Consider the following 26,003-nt stretch of genomic DNA (forward strand, 5'->3'; position numbering starts at 1 on the left):
ATCACAATTAGAAGAACTAGAGAAGCAAGAGCAAACTAATTCAATAGCTAGCAGAAGATAAGAAATAACTAAGATCAGAGCGAACTGAAGGAGATGGGGACATGAAATACCCTTCAAAAAAATTGATGCATCCAGGAGCTTGTTTTTTGAAAAGATTAACAAAATAGATAAACTGTTAGCCAGACTAATAAAGAAGAAAAGAGAGAAGAGTCAAATAGACACAATAAAATAGTGATAAAGGGAAGATGACCACTGATCCCAAAGAAATACAAACTACCATCAGAGAACACTATAAACACCTCTATGCAAATGAACTAGAAAATCTAGAAGAAATTGATAAATTCCTAGACACATACACCCTCCAAGACTAAACTAGGAAGAAGTCAAACCCCTGAATGGACCAATAACAAGTTCTGATATCGAGGCAGTAATTAATAGCCTAACAGCTGAAAAAAGCCCAGGACCAGATGAATTCACAGCCAAATTCTCCCATAGGTAAAAAGAGGAGCTTGTACTATTCCTCCTGAAACTATCCAAACAACAGGAAAAAAGGGACTCCTCCCTAACTCATTTTATGAGGCCAGCATCATTCTGATATCAAAACCTGGAAGAGACACAACAAAAAAGGAAAATTTCAGGCCAATATCCCTGATGAACGTCAGTGCGAAATCTCAATAAAATACTGGCAAACCAAATCCAGCAGCACATCAGAAAGCTTATACTCCATTATCAAGTCTTCTTCACCCCCGGAATGCAAGGCTAGTTCAACATATGCAAATCAATAAACGTAATCCATCACATAAACAAAACTGATGACAAAAACCACAGGATTATCTCAATAGATGCAGAAAGGGCCTTTGATAAAATTCAACACCCCTTCATGCTAAAAACTCTCAGTAAACTAGGTATTGATGGAACATATCTCAAAATAATAAGAGTTATTTATAACAAACCCACAGCCGATATCATACTGAATGCGCAAGAACTGGAAGCATTCATTTGAAAACCGGCACAGGAAAAGAGTGCCCTTTCTCACCTCTCCTATTCACCCTTTCTCACCTCTCCTATTCACCATATCCAGGGTAATCAGGCAAGAGAAAGAAACAAAGGTTTTCAAATAGGAAGAGAGGAAGTTAAATTGTCTGTTTGCAGATTACATGATTGTATATTTAGAAAACCCCATCGTCTCTGCCCATAATCTCCCTAAGTTGATAAGCAACTTCAGCACAGTCTCAGGATACAAAATCAATGTGCAAAAATCACAAGCATTCTTATACACCAGTAACAGACAAACAGAGAGCCAAATCATGAGTGAACTCCAATTCACAATTGCTTCAAAGAGAATAAAAAACCAGGAATCCAACTTACAAGGGATGTGAAGGACCTCTTCAAGGAGAACTACAAACCACTGCTCAAGGAAATAAGAGAAAACACAAACAAATGGAAAAACATTTCATGCTCACAGATAGGAAGAATCAATATCATCAAAACGGCCATACTGCCCAAAGTAATTTATAGATTCAATGCTATCCCCATCAAGCTACCACTGACTTTCTTCACAGAATTAGAAAAAACTACTTTAAATTTCATGTGGAACCAAAAACGAGCCTGCATAGCCAAGACAAACCTAAGCAAAAGGAACAAAGCTGCAGGCATCACGCCACCTGACTTCAAACTGTTCTATAAGGCTACAGTAACCAAAACAACATGGTACTGGTACCAAAACAGATATATAGACCAATGGAACAGAACGGAGGCCTCAGAAATAATACCACACATCTACAACCATCTGATCTTTGACAAACCTGACAAATAAAAGCAATGGGAAAAGTGTTCCCTATTTAATAAATTGTGTTGGGAAAACTGGCTAGCTACATGCAGAAAACTGATAATGAACCCCTTCCTAAGACCTTATGCAAAAACTAACTCAAGATTGATTAAAGACTTAAATGTAAGACCTAAAACTATAAAAACCCTAGAAGAAAACCTAGGCAATACCATTCAGGACATAGGCATGGGCAAAGACTTCATGACTAAAATACCAAAAGCAATGCAACAAAAGTCAAAATTGACAAATGGGATATAATTAAACTAAAGAGTTTCTGTACAGCAAAAGAAACTATCATCAGAGGGAGCAGACAACCTACAGAATGGGAGAGAAATTTTGCAATCTATCCATCTGCCAAAGGGCTAATATCCAGATTCTAAAAAGAACCTAAACAAATTTACAAGAAAAAAAAAAAAAACCCATCAAAAAGTGGGCAAAGGATATAAACAGACACTTCTCAAAAGAAGATATTTATGTGGCCAACAAACATATGAAAAAAAGCTCATCATCACTGGTCATCAGAGAAATGCAAATCGAAACCCCAGTGAGATACCATCTCGTGCCAATTAAAATGGCAATCATTAAAAAGTCAGGAAAAAACCGATGCTGGAGAGGGTGTGGAGAAATAGGAATGCTTTTACACTGTTGGTGGGAGTGTAAATTAGTTCAACCATTGTGGAAGACAGTGTGGCAATTCCTCAAGGATCTAGAACCAGAAATACCATTTGACCCAGCAATCCCATCACTGGGTATATACCCAAAGGATTATAAATCATTCTACTATAAAGACACACGTCCATGTGTATTTATTGCAGCACTGTTCACAGTAACAAAGACTCAGAATCAACCCAAATGCCCATCAATGATAGACTGGATAAAGAAAATGTGGCACATATACACCATGGAATACTATGCAGCCATAAAAAAGGATGAGTTCATGTCCTTTGCAGGGACATGGATGAAGCTGGAAACCATCATTCTCAGCAAACTAACACAGGAACAGAAATCCAGACACTCCATGTTCTCACTCATAAGTGGAAGTTGAAAAAAGAGAACACATGGACACAGGCAGGGCCCATTGGCAGGTAGGGAACTAGGGGAGGGATAACATTAGGAGATATACTTAATATAGATGACCGGTTGATGGGTGCAGCAAACCACCATGGCACGTGTATACCTACATTACAAACCTACATATTCTGCACATGTATCCCGGAACTTAAAGTATAATTACAAAGAAAAGAAAATCAACAGGCCTGGGCTCGTGACTCATACCTGTAATCCCAGCACCTTGGGAGGCCAAGGCAGGCAGATCACAAGGTCAGGAGTTCAAGATAAGCCTGGCCAACATGATGAAACCCCATCTCTACGAAAAATACAAAAATTAGCCAGGCGTGGTGGCGAGTGCCTGTAATCATTGCTATTCCAGTGGCTGAGGCAGGAGAATTGCTTAAACCCAGCGGGCGGAGGTTGCAGTGAGCCAAGATCGCGACATTGTACTCCAGCATTTGAGTATTAAGTGTGCCCGTAGTTACCAGGGTGTTATTTATTTTGGGTGTGTCATGGTTGTGCTTTTGTGTATTTATATAAACATCCTTGAATATTTCCACATATAACCACCTGTATCTATATTAAGTTAAACATGAGTTCTCCCTGATGTCTACAACTGTAATGATTACCACATGGATTATTCAAGACTCTTCCCCTAGTTGACCTGCAAATTTCCACACCAACTGTGAGAAATATAACTCCCAATGTTTGCCATTTATAGGCTTAATTGTTCAGTTCCCGTATATATGTATTGCAGTATAAGAACTGTTAACCAGAATCCAATGAGAAATAATTTTTATCAGCTAAAGTACAGTGCTTTTGTGCAGCTCATTTTGCCTTTATTCTGACAGATTCCATTCCTTTTCAAAGATATTTAAGACCTTTTTCTCTCTCCACCTTACTAAGGTTATCTCATACATTGTAATGCAGTGAATTTCTTCTGTAAAGTCTGCATTGCTCCTGTAATCCCCTGACCTTCTAAATTATTTTCTAAAATTTGCCTGCATTATGGTAATTCTTTGTGTCAAAGAACTTCTATTGCTTTTGGCAAATACATAATGTTGCCAAAATGTCCACCATTACAATATTGCGCAGAATCATTTCACAGCTCCCCAGATGCCCTGTGCTTAACCTAATCTTCCCTTTCCCTGAACGCCAGGCAAAAACTGATCTCCTTCTTTATAGTTTTGCTTCTTTCCAAAATGTCATCTAATTGAAACCATACAGCATGTGGCCTTTTCACACTGGCTGCTTTCATGTAACAATATGCATTTGAGTTTCCTCCATGTCTTTTCATGATTTGAAAGCTCATTTCTTTTTACTGTTGAATAATATTCCATTTTACAGGTATCTTATAGTTTATTCATTCATCTATTGAAAGACATCTTGGTTGTTTTCCATTTTGGTAACTACCAAGTAACAATAAACCTGCTATAAACATTTGTGTTCAGGATTTTTTTGTAGACATAATTTTTCAGTGTAATTGGGTATATACAGAGGGACACAATTGCAGATTATAATGCAAGGCTATGTTTAGCTTTGTAAGAAACAGACAAAATGTCTTCTAAAGTGGCTGCACCGTTTTATAGTCACATTTGAAAATTGAATGAATGAGAGTTTCTCTTGCATTGCATTCTCAACAGCATTGGTTGTTGCGAGTAATTTGGATTTTGGCCATTCTAATGGTGTAGTTGTTTCTCATTGTTGTTTTAATTTACTATTCTCTAATAACATAAGATGTTGAGCATCTTTTCATATGCTTATATGCCATTTGTATATCTGATTTGGTGAGTTGAATGTTCAGATCTTTTGCTCATTACATAGAATTATTTAGATGCCTTGGTGTCATTTGGATTTAGCTCCTTTACTGGATATGTGTTTAAAATATTTTCTCTCATTCTGTGGCTTATCTTCTCATTTACTTAGCAATATCTTTCACATAACAGTTTTTAAATTTAAGTAAGTTCAATTTTTTTTTATTTTTTTCTTTGATGGATCATGATTTGATCAAACCCAATGTCACCTAGATTTTATCCTATGTTATCTTATGGAAGTTTTCTAGTTTTTGTTTTACATTTAGAAATAAGGTCCATTTTAAATTAATTTTTGTGAAAAGCATAAGGTATATGTCCGGATTCATTTTTGCATGTATGTGTACAATTTTTTGATGATTATTTGTTGAAAAGACTGTCTTTTCTCAATTGAATTTATTTTGCTCTGTCAAGGATCAGTTGACTATATTTGGGAGTGTCCATGTCTGGGTTCTCTCCTCTTTTCTATTAATCCACTTGTCTATTCTTTTACGAATACCTCACTGTCTTAATTACTGTAGCTTTATAGTACTACTTGAAATTGAGTAGTGTCAGTTCTCCAACTTAGTCCTTCTTTGTCAGTATTATGTAGACTATTCTGGGTCTCTGGCATTTCCATATAAATTTTAAAATCATCCTTTGAGATGAAGTTAAAAAATAGAATAAAGTTGTCAATAACCACAAAGTAACTTGCTGAGAATTTATTAGAATTGCATTAAATGTATACATCAATTCATGAAGAATTTATATCTCAACATTATTGAGTCCACCTATCCATGAAAGTGGTACATCTCCATTTATTTAGATCTTCCTTTATTTATTTCATCAGACTTAACATTTTCCATATACATGGTATATGTCCTACACATATTTTGTTGTTGATATTTCATTTTTGCTGGGGGAAGGAGTGAAAATTGTATTTTGTTTTCAAGTTCAGTTTTCACTTGTTCACTGGTGGTACATGAAAAGACAATTGACTTCTATTAACTTTGCATCCTGCAACCTTGCTATAATCACATATTGGTTCTAGGAATTCTTTCAGTTTTACTAAATAGATAATTATGTCATCTGTGAACAAAGGTAGTTTTCTTTTTTTCTTTCTAATCTGTATATATATTTTTTCTTGCCTTGTTGCACTAACGAGGACATCCAGTAGGATGGTGAGTAAGAGTGACAAAAGAAACAACCTTGTCTTCTTCCCAGTAATAGAAGAAAAGTATGTCATTTCTCACCATAAAATATCATGAAGGCCTATTTTTTAGATGTTCCAGATTAAGTTGAGGATTTTTTTATTCCTAGTTTTCTAAGACTTTTTCTCATAAATAGATGTTGGAGATGTTGGATTTTGTCAAATGCTTTTTCTGCATCAATTGACAGACTAATAAAATAGTTCTTTAGCCAGTTAATATAGTGTATCACATTAATTGATTTTGATTTTTAAATGTCAGATCAGTCTGGCATGCCTAAAATAAATTCCACTTACTGTGATGTATAACTATTTTTATGCATTTTAGATTCAATTAGCTAATATTTTATCGAAAATTTTTGCATCTATATTCATAAAATATATTGAGCTGTAGTTTTCATTTCTTGTAGCATATTTTCCCAGTCTTGATATTAAGATAATGCCTGCCTCCTTGAATGAGTTAGGAGGTATACCTCTTACTTCTATTTTCTAAAAGTGATTATAGAGAACTGATATTATTTCTTCCTTAAATGCTTGGTGGAATTCATCAGTGAAAGAATCTGGGCCAGATGCTTTTTTGAAAGATTAATAATGATTTATCAATTATTTAAGTAAATATAGATCTATTTAGGTAATGTATTTCTTTTCCCTAACTTTTGATAGTTTATATCTTTCAATGAATTGATCCATTTCATCTAAATTACCAAATGTGTCAGTATACATTTGTTTGTGATATTTTTATTATCTTTTTAATGTTTATGGAATCAATATTTGTAATTTGTGTCTTCTCCCTTTTTCACTTGGTTAGCCTGGCTATGGATTTATCAATTTTATTGATGTTTTAAAGGCATTGCCTTTTGGGTTTATTGACTTTCTCTCTTGACTTCGTTTTTTCAACTTTACTGATTTCTGCTCAAAGTTTTATGTCTTTTCTTGTGCTTACTTGAGGTTTAAATTGCTCTTCTCTCTTTACTTTCCTAAGGCACATTTCTATTATTGATTTTAGATCTTTCTTCTTTTCTAATATATGCATTTGCTGCTATAAATTTACCTCTAAGCACTGCTTTTACAGCATTCCATGCATTAAAATATAAAAAATAAAAACAGGACTTGTAATGCAAAATACATCTGCAATCTCAGATTTTAAGAATATCTTAAAGTTTGAGACATTTATTTAAAGATACAACAGAAGGACTATTAGGAGACAAGAAACTGTGGGTGAAAAGAATTATCTTTTCTCTTTTTTTAAATCACCTTTTATTTTAAGTTCAAGGGTACAGGTGCAGGATATGCAGATTTGTTACATAGGTAAACGTGTGCCATGGTGGTTTGCTGCACAGATCAACCCATCACCTAGTTATGAAGCCAAGCATCCACTAGCTATTCTTCTTGAGCATCCCATAAATTTTGATGTACATTTCATTTTGTTTAGTTCAAAATATTTTTAAATTTCCCTTGAGACTTCTTCTTTGACCTATGTGTTATATAAAAGTATGTTATTTAATCTCAAACTATTTGGGGATTTTCGAGTTTTTTTCTGGTACTGATTTCTAGTTAAATTTCATTATAGTCTAAGAATACACGCAGTAATACTTCTATTCTTTTAAATTTGTGAGGGTATGTTTTTCAGCCCAGGATGTGGTCTATTTTGGATAAAGTCCCATATAAACTTGAGAGGAATATGTATTCTGCTGTTACTTGATTAACTATTCTGCTGTTACTTGAACGGTTAGATTCTGTTCATTGTTAGTGCTATTCAGTTGAACATTTTCCAGATTTTTACTTGTTGAAATTAGCTGTTATTAATATAGGGATGTTGAGATCTCCAAACATAATATTAAATATTAAATTTGATTATTTCTTCATGCAATTTTATAAATTTTTGTCTCATGTATTTAGATGCTGTGTTGTTACCTGAAAAACTTGTTAAGAATTATTATTTTTTTGAGTAATTGCCTCTTTCTCATTATTTAATGCCCATCTTTATCCTTAATAATTTTCCTTTTTTTTTTTTTTTTTTTTTTTTTGAGACAGGGTCTCATTCTGTCTCCCAGGCTGGAGTGCAGTGGCACAATCAAGGCTCAGTACAGCCTTGACTTTCTGGGCTCAAGTGATTATCCCATTTCAGTTCCCTTCCACCCCACACTGCCCCCTACCATACACCCTCCCACCACCGCAAGTAGCTGGAACTATGGTTATGTGCCACCATACCTAGATAATTTTTTATATTTTTTGAAGAGATGAGGTTTCACCATGTTTCCCAGACTGGTCTTAAACTCCTGAGCTCAAGCAATCCATCTGTCTTGGCTTTGCAAAGTGCTGGAATTACAGGCATGAGCCACCATGGCCAGCCTCTCCTTCACTTTAAATGATAATTTCAATGGATATAGAATACTAGGTTAGTGGGATTTTTTTCTTTTATTTCTTTAAATATTTACTTCATTCTCTACTTGCTTGCATGGTTTCTGACAAAAATGTTTAAAATAGTTCTTAGTCTTGCCCCTCTACACTTATTCACTCCCTTGCCACCATGGCTTCTTTCAAAATTATTTGTCTTGGGTTTTCTCCCATGATATGCTTAGGTGTAGATTTTTGGTTTTTATTCCTGCTGGTGTTCTCTAAGATTCCTGGGTTTGCAGTTTGGTGTCTATCATTAATTTTGGGAACTTCTTGGCTATGATTACTTCAAGTACAATAGTTCCTCCTTATCCATGGTTTTGCTTTCCACACTTTCAGTTACCCATGAGTCACTGTGTTCTGAAAGTACTTAATGAAAAATTCCAGAAATAAACAATTCATAAGTTTTCCGTTGTGCTTGGTTCTGAGTATTGTCATAATTTTTCTATTTTATTATATTGTTAATCTCTTCTTATGCCTAATTTATGAGTTAAACTTTATCATAGATATGTGCATGTAGGAAAAAACATAGTATGTATATGTAGGGTTTCGTACTATCTGCATTTTCAGGCATCCACTGGAGGTCTTTGAATGTATCCCCCATGGATAAGAGGGAACTACTGTACTTCCTCTGCACTTCTCTGCTCCTTTCTCTCTTCTTCTTCTAGTACTTCAGTTTTACATGTTATATTTTTGCAATTGTTCTTGGATATTGGAATGGAGGTTGTAGTCTTTTTCCTCTTTGTAATTCAATTTGCAATGTCTCCTTTGATATATCTTTAAATTCATTGTCTTTTTTTTCTTGTTTATGTTCAGTCTAGTAATGAGCTTATGAAAAGCATTCTTCACTTCTATTGCAGTGTTTTTACTTTCTGTCATTTTCTTCTGATTCTTTCTTAGAGTTTTTAGTATTCTGCTTACATTATTCATCTGCTCTTGCCATTCTATTACAGTCCTTAACATAACTAATCATAGTTATTTTTAATTATTTATTTGATTATTGCAAACATTGTTTCATATCAAAGTGTAGTTCAGATGCATACTTTGTCTCTTCTGACTGTTTTTCCTTTTCTTTTTGTATAGCCTTATGATTTTTTGTTAAAAGTCGAACATGATGTATCAGATAATGAGAACTGAGGAAAATAGGTCTTTAGTATGAGGTTTTATGTCAGTCCGTCCAGCTGATGGGTTGTGCTTCATGTTTTCCATAGCTATAGATGGCAGAGACTTTAGTTTCCTCAGTGCCCTTGTTTTTTCCACACTGGATTTCCCTAAGAATTCCTTCTTAAATAGAGTCTGTGTTTTGTAGCTCTTTCCATTCTAACCCATTGTGATTATTCTGGAGCTGTGTTGATGTGGTGGTAAGGTTTGGAGGAGGTCAGCATATCTCAGTCTTTTAGTGGGCTCAAGTCCCTGAGTTGGACTTCAGAAGTGTTTCTTAGTGTTTTTTTTTTTTCCTTCCATTAGGTAATACAGGAAGGCTAGAGAGGGATGTAGGGGGCTAACTGCCCTTCTCCATGGCCAAATAAGATGCTGGTAAAGTTGTTTCCCTTGAGGAGTAAACCTTGGCTATGGAGAATGCTCTAGGATTATTTCAAAATGGTACTTTCCCCCAATTGACCAAGATATGAGAGATGTTTTCTAAGATCATCACTATGAAAATCTGGTGGGCTTCCTGAAAATAAAATCCAAGAAAGTGTGAGGGGCCTCCTTCAGACTGGGCCTCCCCAAAGTTTTACTCTCAAGCTAGTCTATAGTGAGCCTCCAACAATTCATCCTACCAGTTTACGGCTTCAGTGGCACCTGCTCCAGGTAAGTTTATCTAGGCTATGATCTAACATTCCATTCATGAGATTTCTCCATTCTGTTGTGTATAGATTTAGATTATTTATTCTTTCTGCTGTATAATTTTCAATTGTGTGAATATTAACACAACTTATTTATCCTACTCATTGTTGATGAACATTTCCAGTTTTTGTGTCTCACGACTAGTGATACCATGAACATTCTTGAACGTGATTTCTGGTGAACATACACCCACATTTCTGTTGGATATATACATGAGAGTAAAAATTCTGGGTTATAGGGGATGCATATATTGGGCTTTATTAGACACTTCCAAGTTGTTTTCCTAAGTGGATGTTCCTCGAATGATGTATGAGTTCCAACTACCCCACTTTCTCATCAGCACTGAGTATTTTCCAACTTAGTCATTTTAGTTATTCTGGTAGAGGTGGTGTAATATTGCATCGTGGTTTTAATCTGCATACCCCAGATGACTTATAAAGTTGAGCACCTTTTATTTCTGTTTATTGACCATTTTAATATATTCTCTTTTCTGAAGTGTCCAAATCTTCTTCCCACTTTTCTACTGGGCTATTGCTCTTTTTCTCATTGACTTTAAGAGCTCTTTATCTATTCCAAATGTGTATTCTTTTGGGAGGGAATATAGATATGTCAATATATTTTTTAATTTGTATTTTCATTGGCATACTGTCATTTAAAACTGTGACTTTCAAAAGAATGTGGTTTGGCCGAAACACTCAGTACAGGCCAGTAGCCTGTATATTCACTGTTCCACAAAAGAGAAGGCACATACTGTATGTCTTGGTAGAATTATGGTTAAGAATTCCTCTGACTCTCCAAACTAGGCCTTTGTTATTAATATTAACTATTAGGTTCATGCAAATATAATTGCAGTTTTTGCAATTACTTTTTTTCCCCATAAGTTATTGAGGTACAGGTGGTATTTGGTTACATGAGTAAGTTCTTTAGGGATGATTTGTGAGATTTTGGTGCACCCATCACCTGATCAGTATACACTGCAGCATATTTGTAGTCTTTTATATCTCGCCCACCTCCCACCCTTCCCCCAAGTCCCCAAAGTTCATTGTATCATTCTTATGCCTTTGCGTCCTCATAGCTTAGCTCCCACATATCTGTGAGAACATATGATGTTTGGTTTTCCATTCCTGAGTTACTTTACTTAGAATAATAGTCTCCAGTCTCATTCAGGTCACTGCAAATGCTGTTAATTCATTCCTTTTTATGGCTGCATAGTATTCCATCATATATACATACCACAGTTTCTTTATCCACTCGTTGACTAATGGGCATTTGGGTTGGTACCACGATTTTGCTATTTTGAATTGTGCCACTATAAACATGTGTGTGCAAGTATCTTTTTTGAATAATGACTTCTTTTCCTCTGGGTGGATACCCAGTAGTGGGATTGATGGAGCAAATGGTAGTTCTACTTTTAATTCTTTAAGGAATCTCCACACTGTCTTCCATAGTGGCTGTACTAATTTACATTCCCACCAGCAGTGTAGAAGTGTTCCCTGTTCACCGCATCCATGCTAACATCTACCGTTTTTTGATTTTTTAAAATTATGGCCATTCTTGCAGGAGTGAGGTGGTATCACATTATAGTTTTGATTTGCATTTCCCTGATCATTCGTGATATTGAGCATTTTTTCTTATGTTTGTTGGCCATTCATATATCTTCTTTTGAGAACTGCCTATTCATATCCTTAGCCACTTTTTGATGGGATTTTTTTCTTCTTACTGATTTGTTTGAGTTCATTGTATATTCTAGATATCAGTACTTTGTCAGATGAATAGATTAGGAAGATTTTCTCCCACTCTGTTGGTTGTCTCTTTACTCTGCTGACTGTTCCTTTTGGCATGCCAAAGCTCTTTAGTTTAACTAGGTCTCAGCTATTTATCTTGGTTTTTATTGCATTTGTTTTCAGGTTCTTGGTCATGAAATCCTTGCCTAAGCCAATGTCCAGCCCTATACAAAAAATCAGCTCAAGATGGATTAAGGACTTAAACCTAAGAACTGAAACTATAAAAATTCTAGGAGATAATATTGCAATTATTTTTAAATGGCAAAAACTGCAATTACTTTTGCACCAACCTAACATAATTTTGTTAAGCATGAGCATGGAGTGGCATGCTAGAACAGAGGAATTACACGAGAAGAGATATTTAATTTGAAAAGGACTGCATGTTTGAATTTTCTGCATTTTCAGTCTTCTTTATTTTCTCTTATCTATTTACCTTTTAAAGTAGGTTGCATTAGAATGCACTGTATTGCCACGCATTGCTCCTGTGTCCACCAGAATCTCATGATCCTCATGTTGGTTTCTAATGATCTTTCAAAAGCCCATACAAAGAAATCAATGCATCACTGATTTCAATCATGGAAAGCAGCCAGGGGAGCTTCTATGTTCTCAGATTCTTCAAAGAATTGCCTAATCTTCTGAGAAACTCTCAAATTCTTCCTTTCCCCTACGTTATTATTAGAAAGCTGAAAATGAAACAGAGGAAGTGTAATCAGTGGGGAAAAAATTATATTTTCCATTCTTCTGAAACCCACCCCCATTCCCAGGTAAAACATGTACACATGGATCTGAGTCTTCCTGTCTCTACACAGTCTTGAAGTTAATTCGCCCTTAATGTTTATGCTAGTAGGGGATTCCATTTTCAATTTTGTAAAGGTAGCTAGGAGGCTGGGAGAAAAAAGAAACTAATAAATCAGTTGAAATGGCAAATCTAAAATAAACATGCATTAACAGCTAAGACCGTCATAGTTCTGGTGGCCACTGTGGCACATGGTGGCCCTAGGACATCTTGCCGGGGAGGGGGTGGTGTCCCCAGGCCCACGTACTCCCCGTGAGTCCCGCAGACACCAGCTTCCTGGCCCAGTTTCCAGCACCCGGAATCCTCCCACTGCCTGCCTCTGCCCAGGGCAACCCACGTGCAGTAATGCCAACTCCAGACGTTAGACAATGAAGGCAGCGCAGCGTCAAAAATACAAAAGAATAAGAAGAAAACCCGGAACACGGCCTCTGTGGCAAATGGAGGCTAGAAGGCCTCAGAGAAACCTGCCCCAGAGGAAGTTCCCCTAAGGGCTGAGGCCCAGGTGCAGCAGTTGGCCCAGGAATTGGCTTGATGTGTGGAGCAACTGGAACTGGGCCACAAGAGGCAAAAACCCACCCCGACACAGGAAGAGCAGGTTATTGGAGCAATCCAAACCCTGCGCAGCAAAAGAACGTCCCTGCCGCGGAAGAGGCAGCTGATGCCCTCCTTGTTTGGAGACTATAGGGCTCAGATGGAAGCCGAATGGCGTGAGGCCCTGTGGGCTCACGGAGCTGCTGCTTATTCAGCCCAGGTGTAGCCTGTAGATGGAGCCACCAGAAACAAGAGCCGAAGGGTCTGCAGGCCTCGCCCTTTATGGAGAGCCAAAGCCACTCTGGACACTCATGATGAAGAGTTTAGGTTCAGTTTCTTTTAGCTTCTCCCCCAACCTGGAACAATCCCTCTCCCTTGGGGTGGTGTAGGGGTTTGTTTTGAGTGCAGAACCTTTCCAGGACTTCTGTTGGCAGAGAACCCTGGGATTGGTCTGTCCCTGTCTGGTCCAAGGATTTGGAGCTGTTGTGAAGGTGTGAGACCATCAGATAGGCACAAGACCCCATTTGTTTTCTGATGAAGTGTTCTCTCTTTCAGAAGAGAGACAGAGAGGTACATTTAGAAAATATACAATAAATTGGAGTGTTCAAGGTATTGTAGAAAGAATATTGTACTCAGCCTTTAGGATTAGATTAAGTGGCTATTGGTAACAAAGAGTAGTGGAGAAGCTATATACACGTACACTGGTTTTCACTTTTGAAAGGAATCCCTGTCAAACAGTTTAGTGCTTAATGCTGTTATGTCACATTGCCCTAATCTCTATTTTTGATAAAATTGGATAACGAGTGAAAGAGTGTGCTGACCACCTGTGTTAGAGGAAGTACAGAAGATTCAGGAGTCTGGTATCCCTGGGTCCAGTCCCTCACCGGGGTCCTTTGTCCATGTTGCCTTCATTCCTGAGCAACCTCCTCAGGGAATCAGCATGGCACCCACCAGGCCAGGCTCTATTCTTAGGTGGCAGGAGCTTCTTGCCCTAACAATTCTGGCCTGAGACCTGGATTGAGCCTCAGCAGACTTCTTGTCTAAATGTTGGCCATGTCAGTCTCAGGCCCTCTGTTGCATGGAATTGGGAATCTTCAGGTGACCTAAGCCTCATTGTAGCTTGATGGTTGCTGGGGTCTTCCAAACTCAGTTCCCAGACTAGATTGATACCTGGAGCCCAGCTGCCTACTCAGCATTTCCACTTGGGTGTTTCATAGGCATTTCAAACTTGACATGTTTAAAATACTTGATTAGGCTCCAGTTTCCCTTTGGCTTCTGCTTTTCAGTGAATGGCACTACTGCCTGTCTAGTTGACTCAGCAGCAAGCCTTGTGTCATCCTCGATTGCTGTCTCTCCAGCACTGTACACTTTTTTTTTTTTTTTTTTTTAGAAGGAGCTTTGCTTTTGTCTCTACCAGGCTGGAGTGCAATGGCGTGATCTCGGCTCACTGCAACCTTTGCCTCTAGGGATCAAGCGATTCTCCTGCCTCAGCCTCCCCAGTAGCTGGGATTACAGGTGTGTGCCACCATGCCCGGCTAATTTTGTATTTTTAATAGAGATGGGGTTTCTCCATGTTGGTCAGGCTGGTCTCAAACTTCTGATCTCATGTTATCCACCCACCTGGGCCTCCCAAAGTGCTGGGATTACATATATACTTTTAATACTTCGACTGGCATATCAGCTCTGTCTTCAAAATAAATCTCGAATATTTCAAAAAAAAAATAGTTAAGACCACATTCATCTAAGGATTGCTGAGAATTATTGGCTGGCCACGGTGGCTCACACTTGTAATCCTAGCACTCTGTGAGGCCAAGGCAAGTGGATCACCTGAGTTCAGGAGCACAAGACCTGCCTGTCCAACACGGTGAAACCCCGTCTTTACTAAAAATACAAAAATTAGCCATGTGTGGTGGTGCACACCTGTAATCCCAGCTACTCAGGAGGCTGAGGCACGAGAATCACTTGAACTCAGGAGACAGAGGTTGTAGTTATCCAAGATCATGCCACTGCACTCCAGCCTGGGCAATAGAGTGAGACTCTGTCTCAAAAAAGAAAAAAAGAAGTATTAATATATTTGGTTGTTTATGAATCAGATACACAGAAAGGTTAAGAGATCATATAATGCACACAACATATTTGATTAACCATTTTGCCGATTTGCAAATAAATCTTGCACCCATAATAAAAGGTATTCATTGATACATACAAATAGTTAAGTTTGAATTTGCTGTCCATCAAAGAAAGAAAATAAATCAGAGAAGTGACTTTAAACATATTTAGCATGGGAACCCAGTTCAATTCTCCTTCTCAACATGTTGCCATTAAGTCTTAAAATCAACTAGAGTGAATTTTTGCAAATGATCTGACCAGGTATTTTGAAGGAAGTGAGGCTCAAAGGATTTAGAGTTAAATACTAAATATTCACCTTTTTCTTATCCATACTGCCCAATAACCAGATAGTAAACAATTACATAAACCTCTTAAATGTTTTTGAAGGTTGATACATCCTATGGAGATTAACATTACTCATATAGTGATACTGATACTGTCTGTAATCTATCAGGTGTGTCGAAGCACCTTGCTTTACCTTGGTAAGAGGAAAACGAGATAGTCAGATTGCAAAGCCCGTCAACTTTGATATTTGATCTTGTCTAGACCGTTGATGTCCCTTCCTTTTAAGGACAGTAGCCAACTGCTTTGCTTCAATAATTTGATACTAGGGCATTTTTAAAATGCCATGCTCTCCTGCTATCCTTTACTATCCCAAACGTCTATCTTTCTACTTTCTTTATGACTTAGTAACTCAGTAGGCTTAGTTATGCTTAGTTTAATCAAAATTTCTCAAGACCAAGAACCAGGAGGGCTCATCAGCTTACTACTGTCTGTGAACTAATTAGAAAAATGGTAACTAAATTTTAAGTCTCTAAAATAGTTGCACAATGTGGATTTGTTGTAATAGCGTTTGAAAGCAATTGTGTTGTCTAAACTTGAATACTAGTTTTTCAAAACCTGACATAATTAAAGTTTATAATAAATAGATAGATTCAAGATAGTATGGCCAACACTTTTTCAGAAAAGGGGGAAAAAGGTGGAGCTGCAAAGAGCAATGAATGAATCAGAGGTCTATGATACTGACAAAAATGGTGGTAATATCACCACCTACACATTTGTATAAACTTCATTTTATATCAGTTATACCAACAGACTAACCCTGTGGGGTTACAATCAGCAAATAGTATTATACCCATTTTAGAAAAGGAGGCATTAGATGATTGGAGTGAATTCTTTTTAACAACCGAGCTAGGTCTAGAATCAGAGTCTCTAACTTCTTAGTCTATGTGTATAGCAATGAGAACATGTCAAAGCAAAAACAAAACCTCCAGAGAATTCAGATCGACTTTTGGAAACAAAATAATGTTTATTTATTTCCAATGAATTTGTTATAATACCATTTAGAGTTACTATTTATTTCCTGTTACTCCATGCACTATTCTAGTGAATCCATTTAAAATGTACAACAGTCCTATGAAGTAGAAACTATTATTTCCATGTTTCAGATAATTTGCCAAAAGTTACATCTGGTGATCACTAAAGGAATCGTTATCAATATCTTATCAACAAACATATGAACTAAAAAAAATTCCTAAAGAACTTAGTGCCAAGAACTTGATTATTAATTACACACTACAATAAAAAAGAGCAAGGGCTACTTGAAGAAATGATTGAATCTTGGGCTGGGGCAGGATGTATGATGAAACTGGAGCCTCTTGTAGTGCCAGAAACTAAAGAAATATCTGCAAAAAAGGAAAAAGAAATCCCGCAATGATAGAGGTACATCAAAACAACACGGGGGTCAGACAAAACACCTTCAATGACTAAAACTGACATAATTTAGCAACAAAATAATATAATATTGGGTTATAACCTAAGGATAAAACAAATGTCCATGGGTTCATACTGCCATAAATAAATGATTGTCAGGTGCAGTGCTGCACGCCTGTAGTCCCATCTGCTCAGAAGGCTGAGACAGGAGGATTACTTGAGCCCAGGAGTTTGAGACCCATCTAGGCAACATAGCAAGGTCTCAAATCTAAAATAATAACAATAGATTGAATAAATAAATTGGAAAAATAGACAAATCTCCTGGGCAGAAAGATTTCAAATATTTAATGTAGTTACTCTGCTCTCAAAGAGATGGAGCTCTCCTTAAGTACGGCCTATGCATAGTGACCTCCTACAAAAGAGTATAGTATGGAAAGTGGGGAAAAGTAACTTTACAGTGGAGAAATCTGACAAATACTATCTCAGTCAAGTGGTCAATGTCAACATCATCAGTAATAAGTCATGTTGATGACATGGTATCTTTGATGTGATGTGATAAAAAGGATTCTTTACATCCATGATCTTTCTTCTGAATATCCATAATCCCAATTCAATCATGAGCAATTCATCAGTCAAAGCTCAGTAGAGGGACATCCTAAAAAACACCTGCCCAGTACCACTCAAAACACTCAAGGCCCTTAAAATTTTGGCCCTGAAACTGTCCCTACAAAGAGGAACCTTAGGAAGCGTGACAGCAATATGAAATGTGGTTTCTGGGATGGAATCCTAGAACAGAGAAAGGGCATTAGGTAAAAACTGAGGAAATCTGAATAAAGTATAGAATTTAGTTAATAATAACATATCATCAATACTGGTTCATTAATTGTGACAAATGTACCATACTAATGTCAGAAGCTAATTATAGGGAGAAGCAACTTTCCCTATCTTTGCAACTTTTCTGTAAATATAAAGCAACTCAAAAATTTTAAAAAGTTTATTTTTTTAAGAACTGTAGGCCAGGCGCAGTGGCTCAAGCCTATAATCCCAGCACTTTGGGAGGCCGAGACGGGTGGATCACGAGGTCAGGAGATCGAGACCATCCTGGCTAACATGCTGAAACCCCCTCTCTACTAAAAAATACAACTAGCCGGGCGAGGTGGTGGGCGCCTGTAGTCCCAGCTACTCAGGAGGCTGAGGCAGGAGAATGGCGTAAACCCGGGAGGCGGAGCTTGCAGTGAGCTGAGATCCAGCCACTGCACTCCACCCTGGGCAACAGAGCGAAACTCCGTCTCAAAAAAAAAAAAAAAAAGAACTGTATAACTTTGGAACAAAGTTTAAAACAATTTTTTTTTATTTTAGAAAAGTAAATCTGAAAGAAGTAAATTCATTTAATCAATACATCAGCTCATTAGTTTGTTTGTTCATTCATTGATACCTTTTATTATTCAACAAATAACTCTTGTGTCTACTTCGTTGCAGCATAGCACTATATCATAAAGGCTTCACAGCTCTATAATGGGTGTTTTCTCTATCTAATGCCTTGTATACCCTTGAGAAGATGTTGTTTACTATGCTGGGGAGTTTGAAATTCCAGCACAGTGCAGCAGACCATTTGGTGAAATCTTGAAAAGAAAGGAGGGCAATATTGAAGGGCAGGTGCTACTCAAAAGATTACTATGGATGGAGGATTTCTCGTAACTGGATTTTGATGATAGATTATATTGCACAGATTGGTCTATTGAAAATGTATTTGATTATTTTTTGACTACGTAGTCGTCAAATGCACTGCAGTGTTAATCAGAGCTTGTAATAACTACCTGTTATTGGTTGACCTGTGACATTAACCTGTTCTGATAGTGGCAATGAAAGTCAGTCTTTGAGTGCTATGTTCAATTTACTAAAAATATTTAGAATACTAAAGTATTTCCAAAGACAAATCTTTTGTGTGACAGATATAAAATAACACCCGTAAGCTGAAGGGTCTTTCTTAGAAAAGCGTTCTGTAGCAGCTTTAACAAGAGTATTGAGTGTCACTTTAGGAAGCTCACTTTTTTTGGCCTGCAAATAATTTAATATTTAAATCAAATTTAAATATTTAATTTTGAATATAAGCTGATCTAATATTCAAAGTCCCATACTTTAGAAGAAATGATTGAATTATTCTCATGGTCATTTTGCCTTCTATAGGAGTACACTCTGATCATCAAACTCATTTTCCACTGCAAAATATATTGAACACAAAAACTGAAGTTCTTGAAGCATTTAGATACCCATTCTTTTTAGTGACCACTGCAATGTGGATGAAGGTTGACTAGAAATATACCTTCAACTTAATGATCTAATGGTTGTCCCCCAAGCCCACAGAAATAGCACATGGCATAAATCTGTGTTTTCTGAAAATATCACATTGTATTCTTGAGGTCATCAGCATGGAAATGATCTCCAGTGTAAAATCTATATGAGATATACGGTACTCTCTACAAGGAATATTGGATTATTGCACTCTGTAGCTTTGAAAACCATCTTTCTTGGATGACAGCAGAAAGCTTCAATATACTTGCATGAATTATAAATGACACCCAGTACTCTTGTTGAAGCAGCTGCAGAATGCTTTTCTAAGACCCTTCAGCTTGTGGATGTTATTTTACATCTGTCACACCAAAGATTTGACTTTGGAAATACTTTAGTATTCTAGATATTTTTAGTAAATTGAACATAGTACTCAAAGACTGGTTTTCTTTTTTTTTTTTTTTTTTTTTAATAATTCTCAGAATGGAACAGACATGTATTTAACCTGAAAATGAAGTCATGGCTTTTAAACAATTAGCCCCAAACAGGAATTGATTTAAGAAAAAAAAAAAAAAAGCCTGTCTGTGAAGGGGAGAGAGACAAAACTAACATTGATTTTGTAGTATAGCTTCTTAATAGTTCAGACTTTTAGGTGCCTTTGAACATCTTTACTATCAGTAGTGAAATGGAGTAACATAAGATCAGAAGCCCCAAATCAACACTCTCCTTTCAAAGACACAATTGCTGGCTTAATTCACATTCTCTTACATATCTTCTTTTGATATTCTCTCTAAACACTCCACATATTTTCAGGCTGGGCACTTATACCATGGGCTCTTACCATGTCAGCAATTTTCTTTAGTGACAGCCTAAATAAATAAATAGTTGAATTTTAAGGACATACCTGTCATTGAAAAACCAATAGAATGAAATTAGACTCCTTCAGTATTCAAAGTGAAGATCATTCAACAACCAAAAAAGGTATTTTAAACTGTTCATACATTTACACTTTTGCTCTACCAAAAAGTACCTTTCTAATGCCTTTAAATGATTTTTTAATGTGTTGTAAGTTGGTAGGCTCCCTGGAATCTACAAAGGAAAGCAAATAATGTATATGCTATTGAATTATGTAGATTTATAATTTTTTCCTAACAAGATAACAGAAAGTACACTAGGTTCACAGTCATACCATGTTTTGAAAGAAAATTATAGAGTGAAACTAGAGCTTGGAAAGATGCAGAGGCAAGATCACTGGGCAATGTGTCCAGAGGACCAGAAAGATTTGGGTCTCTTCTATGGGGTTAGTTAGTTGTGTGACTGAGGGTGAGTTACTCAGCTTATTGAACTCCAAAGTAGTCATTTGTTATAACTTTTTCATAGACTCGTGAATGATTGGAATTTAGAATAATGGGCCAGTCATGGTGGCTCATGTCTATCCCAGTATTTTGAGAGACTAAGACAGGAGTATCACTTGAACTCAGGAGTTTGAAGCCAGCCTGGGTAACATAGTGAGACTCGACTTCCACAAAAAGTAAAAAATATTAGCCGGGTGTGGTAGCACCTGCCTGTTGTCCCAGCTATTCAGGAGGCTGAGGCAAGAGAATCAGTTGAGCCCAAGAGTTCAATGCTGTAGTGAGCTATGATTGCGTTACTGTACTCCAGGCTGGGTGATGGAGCAGGAACCTGTTTCAAAACACGTTTTTAAAAGAAATTTAGAACAATGGAGTTAAAAGAGACTTGACTATCATTCCAGGGTCACTAGTCCTTACTAAAAAATGAGAACTTTGTAAATTAATATCAGGAAAACACAAAAATGATTCTAAAAAGAATAAAAAGTGAGTCCTCTAAAAATTTAATGTATGAGCTTCCCATTTCAGTTCTGATATGTAAAGTGGTAGTCACATTCCAATCATTTCCATCCTTAAAACAACAATAAAAAGCTGACCAAATTGAAAGTCAATGGCTTTTCTTGGACCCATCAGAAAATTGAGGTCCCAAAGTAAAATACCATCTCCACACCTGGAGAATGTCTTTACTACAGAAAACCACTAAATCACAAAGATAAATCACAAGACATAAATAAAGGAACAAAAGATATATAAAACAATTAGTTAACAATGAACAAAATGACAAGAGTAAGTTCTCATCCATCAATAAAAACCTTGATTGTAAAATTTGAATTCCCAGTTAAAAGATAAAGACTGACTGAATGGATGTTTTAAAAACTTAACCATATGTTGCCTATGAAAAGGTACTTCACCCATAAACACACACATAGACTTAGAGTGAAGGAATATAAAAGTGTATTCCACACAAATGGAAATCAAAAGCATGCAGAAATAGCTATACTTATATCAGGCAAAACAGACTTTAAGTGAAAAAAAAACCATAAAAAGAAATAAACTCATTATATAATGATAAAGGGACAAATTCAGCAAGAAGATAAAACAATTATATATGTACCCAACAAAGAAGCACCCAGGTATGTAACAAGTTAGCTCTAATAATATAGTAAGAGCTGGGAACTTCAAAACCTCACTTTCAGTATTGCATAAATCACCTAGACAGAAACTCAACAAGGAACACTGGACTTAAACTGCACTATAGACAAAATGGACCTAATAGACATTTACAGAACTGTAAATGGAAATTAAACAACATGTTTCTGAATGATTATTCAGTCAATGAAGAAATTAAGAAAGAAATAAAAAAAAATTATTGAAACACATGAAAATAGAAACATACCAAAACTTATGAGATACAACAAAAGCAGTACCAAGAGGGAAATTTTTAGCAATAAATGACTACATCAAAAATGTACAAGGATTTCAAATAAACAACCTAATTATGCACTTCAAGGAACTACAGAAGCAAGTACAAACCAAACCCAAAACTGATAGAAGGAAAAATTAATAAAGATTATAGCACAACTAAAAGAAATTGAGACCAAAAAAAAAATACAAAAGGCCAACAAAGAAAAAGTGGGTTTTTTTGAAAAGATAGACAAAATCAACATACCATTAGCTAACTTAAGAAAAGGAAGAGACCCAAATAAAAAAAAATAAAAAAAAAAAAAAGAGAGAGAGACATTACAACTGATACCACAGAAATACAAAGGACTATTAGAAATTACTATGAGCAACTATACACCAACAAATTGGAAAATCTACAAGAAATGTATAAATTCCCGGACATACATAACCTACCAAGACTGAATCAGGAAGACACAGAAAAACTGAAGAGACCAATAATAATTAATGCGATTGCTAATAAAAAGTCTCCCAAAAAGGAAAACCTAGTCTGAATAGCTTTGCTGCTAAATTCCAACCTTCTAAAGAAGTCACACTAAATCTCAAACCATTTCAAAAACTGAAGAGAAGGAAATTCTTCCTAACACATTCTGTGAGATCAGCATTACCCTGATACCAAAACCAAAGACACAACAAAAAAAGAAAACTGCAGACCAATATCCCTGAAGAAGAAAGCTGTAAAAAGTCTCAACAAAATACTGCCAAACTGAATCAAACAATGCATTGAAAAAACAAAATACATCATGCTAAACTGGGATTTATCCCAGGGATGCAAGGTTGCTTCAACATTTGCAAATCAATGAATGTAATACATCACATCGACAGAATAAAACCCCAAAATCATATGATCATCTTAATAAACACAGAAAAAAATTTTATAAAATGATTTAAAAAAAAAAACTTTAAACAAACTAAATATAGAAGGAACATACCTCAAAACAAAAACAGCCATATATATGACAAACCCACAACTAACATTGTACTGAATGGGGCAAAGCTGAAAGCTTTTGCTCTAAAAGGTAGAGAAAGATAAAGATGCCCTCTTTCACTACTTCTACTCAACACAGTATTGGAAGTCCTAGTTAGAGTAATTAGCAAGAGAAGAATTAAAGGGCATTCAAATTAGAAAATAGAAAGTCAAATTGTCCCTCTTTACAGAGTACATGATCCTGTGTATGGAAAAACCTAAAGATAAATACTCTTATCACTGACAAATAAATCTAGTAAAGTTGTAGAATACAACATCAACATATACAAAATCAGTAGTGTTTCTATACATCAATAATAAACTAGTTTAAAAAGAAATCAAACTGCAATTCCATAGCTACAAAAAATATGTAAAATACCAAGAAATAAATTTAACCAAGAAGGTGAAAGCTCTCTATAGTGAAAACCACAAAATGCTGATAAAAGAAATTGAAGAGACAACACAACAACAACAACAAATAGAAAGACATATCAGGCTCATAGAACGAAAAAATTAACATTGTTAAAATGATTATACACCCAAAGCAATCTACAGATTCAATGCAATTCATATCAAAATATCAATGGCATTCTTTATAGGAACTTTTAAAAACTGTTCCAAAATTTGTATGAAACCACAAAAGACCTTAAGTAGCCAAGGCTATACTGAGCAAAAAGAACAAAGCTGAAAGTACCACACCACCTGACTTCAAAATATACTACAAACCTACAGCAAACAAAACAGCATACTATTGGTATAAAAGCAGACATATAGACCAGTGGAACATAACAGAGAATCTAGAATTAAGTCCATGTGTTTACAGCCAACTAATTTTTGACAAAGGCACCAAGAATACATATTAAGGAAAGCACAACCTCTTCAAAAAGAGATTGTAGAAAAACTGGAAATCCATATGTAGAAGAATGAAAGAACCCCTGTCTGTCACCATATACAAAAATAAACTCAAAATGAACTGAAGACTTAAATATAAGACCTGAAACTATAAAACAACTAAAAGAAAACATAGGGGAAACACTTCAGGACATTGGTCTATGCAAAAATTTTATGGCTGAGACTTCAAAAGCACGAGCAACAGAAACAAAAAAAGACAAATGGCACTATATCAAACTAAAAAGCTTCTGTACACCAAAGGAAACAATCAACATGATAGAGAGACAATGTGTTGAATGAGAAAAAATATTTGCAAACTATTAATCTGATAAGGAACTAATATACAGAATATACAAGTAACCAAACAATTCACACAAAAAAAGATCTGATTTAAAAGTGGGCAAAGGATCTGAAAGAACACTTCTCAAAAGAAGATATACAAATGGCCAAGAAGTATATGAAAAAAAATGCCCAATATCACCAATTATCAGGAGAGTATAAATCAAAACTACAATGGGATATTATCTCCCTCCCATCAGAATGGCTATTATCAAAAAAACAAAAAATAGCAAATGCGGAAGAGGATGCACAGAAAAGGCAATTCTTATACAAAGATATATGTGCACCCCCATGTTTATTGCAACACTATTCACAATAGCCAAGATATGAGATCAACCTAAATATTCATCACCAAATGAATAGATAAAGAAAAAGTGGTATGTATACACAATAGCATCTATCCAACCATTAAAAAGAATAAAATCCTGTCATTTGTGGCAACATGAAAAAGCCTGGAAGGTATTATGTTAAGTGAAATAAGTCATCACAGAAAAATAAATACTATGTGTTCTCATACATATGTGGGAGTTAAAGAACTGAACGGAGAGGAAAATTGTGGTTATAGAGGCTGGGGTGAGTAGGAGGCAGGGCAGGATAGGGAGAGTTTGGCTCAAGATACAAAATTACAGCTAAATAGGAGGAATAAGTTCTCATGTTCCATGGCACTGTAGGGCAAATACAGTTAACAATAATTTATCATGTATTTTCACAAAGCTAGAAGAGAGGATTTTGAATGTTCACAATACAAAAAAAAATGATAAACATTTGAGGTGATGGATATGCTAATTACTCTGATTTGATCTTTACACATTGTATACATGTATTAAAATACTACTCTGTATCCCATAAATATGTACAATTATTATGTGTCAACTAAAAATAAAAGGGAGAAAAAAGAAGTCAGATGCAAAAGGGTGCATACTGTATGATTACGTTGGTAAAAAGCACAAAAAGTAAAACAACTAATATAAGCTGTCAAAGCTAGTTGTTATATTCGGAGAAAAGCTGAAAAGAGGCAAGAGATAGGCAGTTGGAAGAGTGGCAAACTTTGGTCTCTTAACCTCGGTCCTGGCTACATGGCTGTGTTCAACTTGTTAAAATCCTCAACCTACACACTCATGATTTATGAATATATATATTACTATAATGAAAAGTTTAAACCATTGGCTCCTATCACTGAAATGTACAGGGTTAGTGTTCAGGAACAACTCTATCATGATACCCAAATGATGCCTTCAGAATCTCTCTCTCTAGCTCTCTGCTTATCTGCCCTGCTTTCTTCTTTGTTGGTTATTCTCTTGGACAGGCTCTTCCCATGTGGTATCAAAATGTCCACGAGCAACCTCAGCTGTCTGGTTAGAAATATAGCAAAAGGAGCGTTCCTCCCCTCTTCCTCAAGATCAAGGAACTGCATCTCATTGGATCAAACTGAGGCACATGTTCCTTCCTGTACAAAGTAGTATTGGCAGGGAGTTAAAATGTACTGACAGGTGAGGTCTAGATCATGTGCCCATCCCAAAGCCATTATATCATTATTGTCATCATCATCATCTGCCACCGTTCTGGGGGTTGACGGCACCAGCTAAGCTGTTCTCACTGGGGGTCTCACAGTGTAGTTGCATCCAGATGGTGGCTAAGCTGGACTCATCTTGAA

General features: G+C 36.1%; 1 long non-coding RNA gene and 1 pseudogene across 1 annotated transcript in view; one reads left to right on the forward strand and one right to left on the reverse strand.

Annotated features, from left to right (window-relative positions):
* The window catches only part of LOC112618905, a 301,179-nt gene that overhangs the window by 188,697 nt on the left and 86,479 nt on the right, over positions 1 to 26,003 (reverse strand). The window lies entirely within an intron of this gene.
* LOC112618904 lies at positions 12,892 to 13,574 on the forward strand (annotated as a pseudogene).

This window comes from Theropithecus gelada, chromosome 2 (assembly GCF_003255815.1).
Source record: "Theropithecus gelada isolate Dixy chromosome 2, Tgel_1.0, whole genome shotgun sequence".
Taxonomy (NCBI): domain Eukaryota; kingdom Metazoa; phylum Chordata; class Mammalia; order Primates; family Cercopithecidae; genus Theropithecus; species Theropithecus gelada.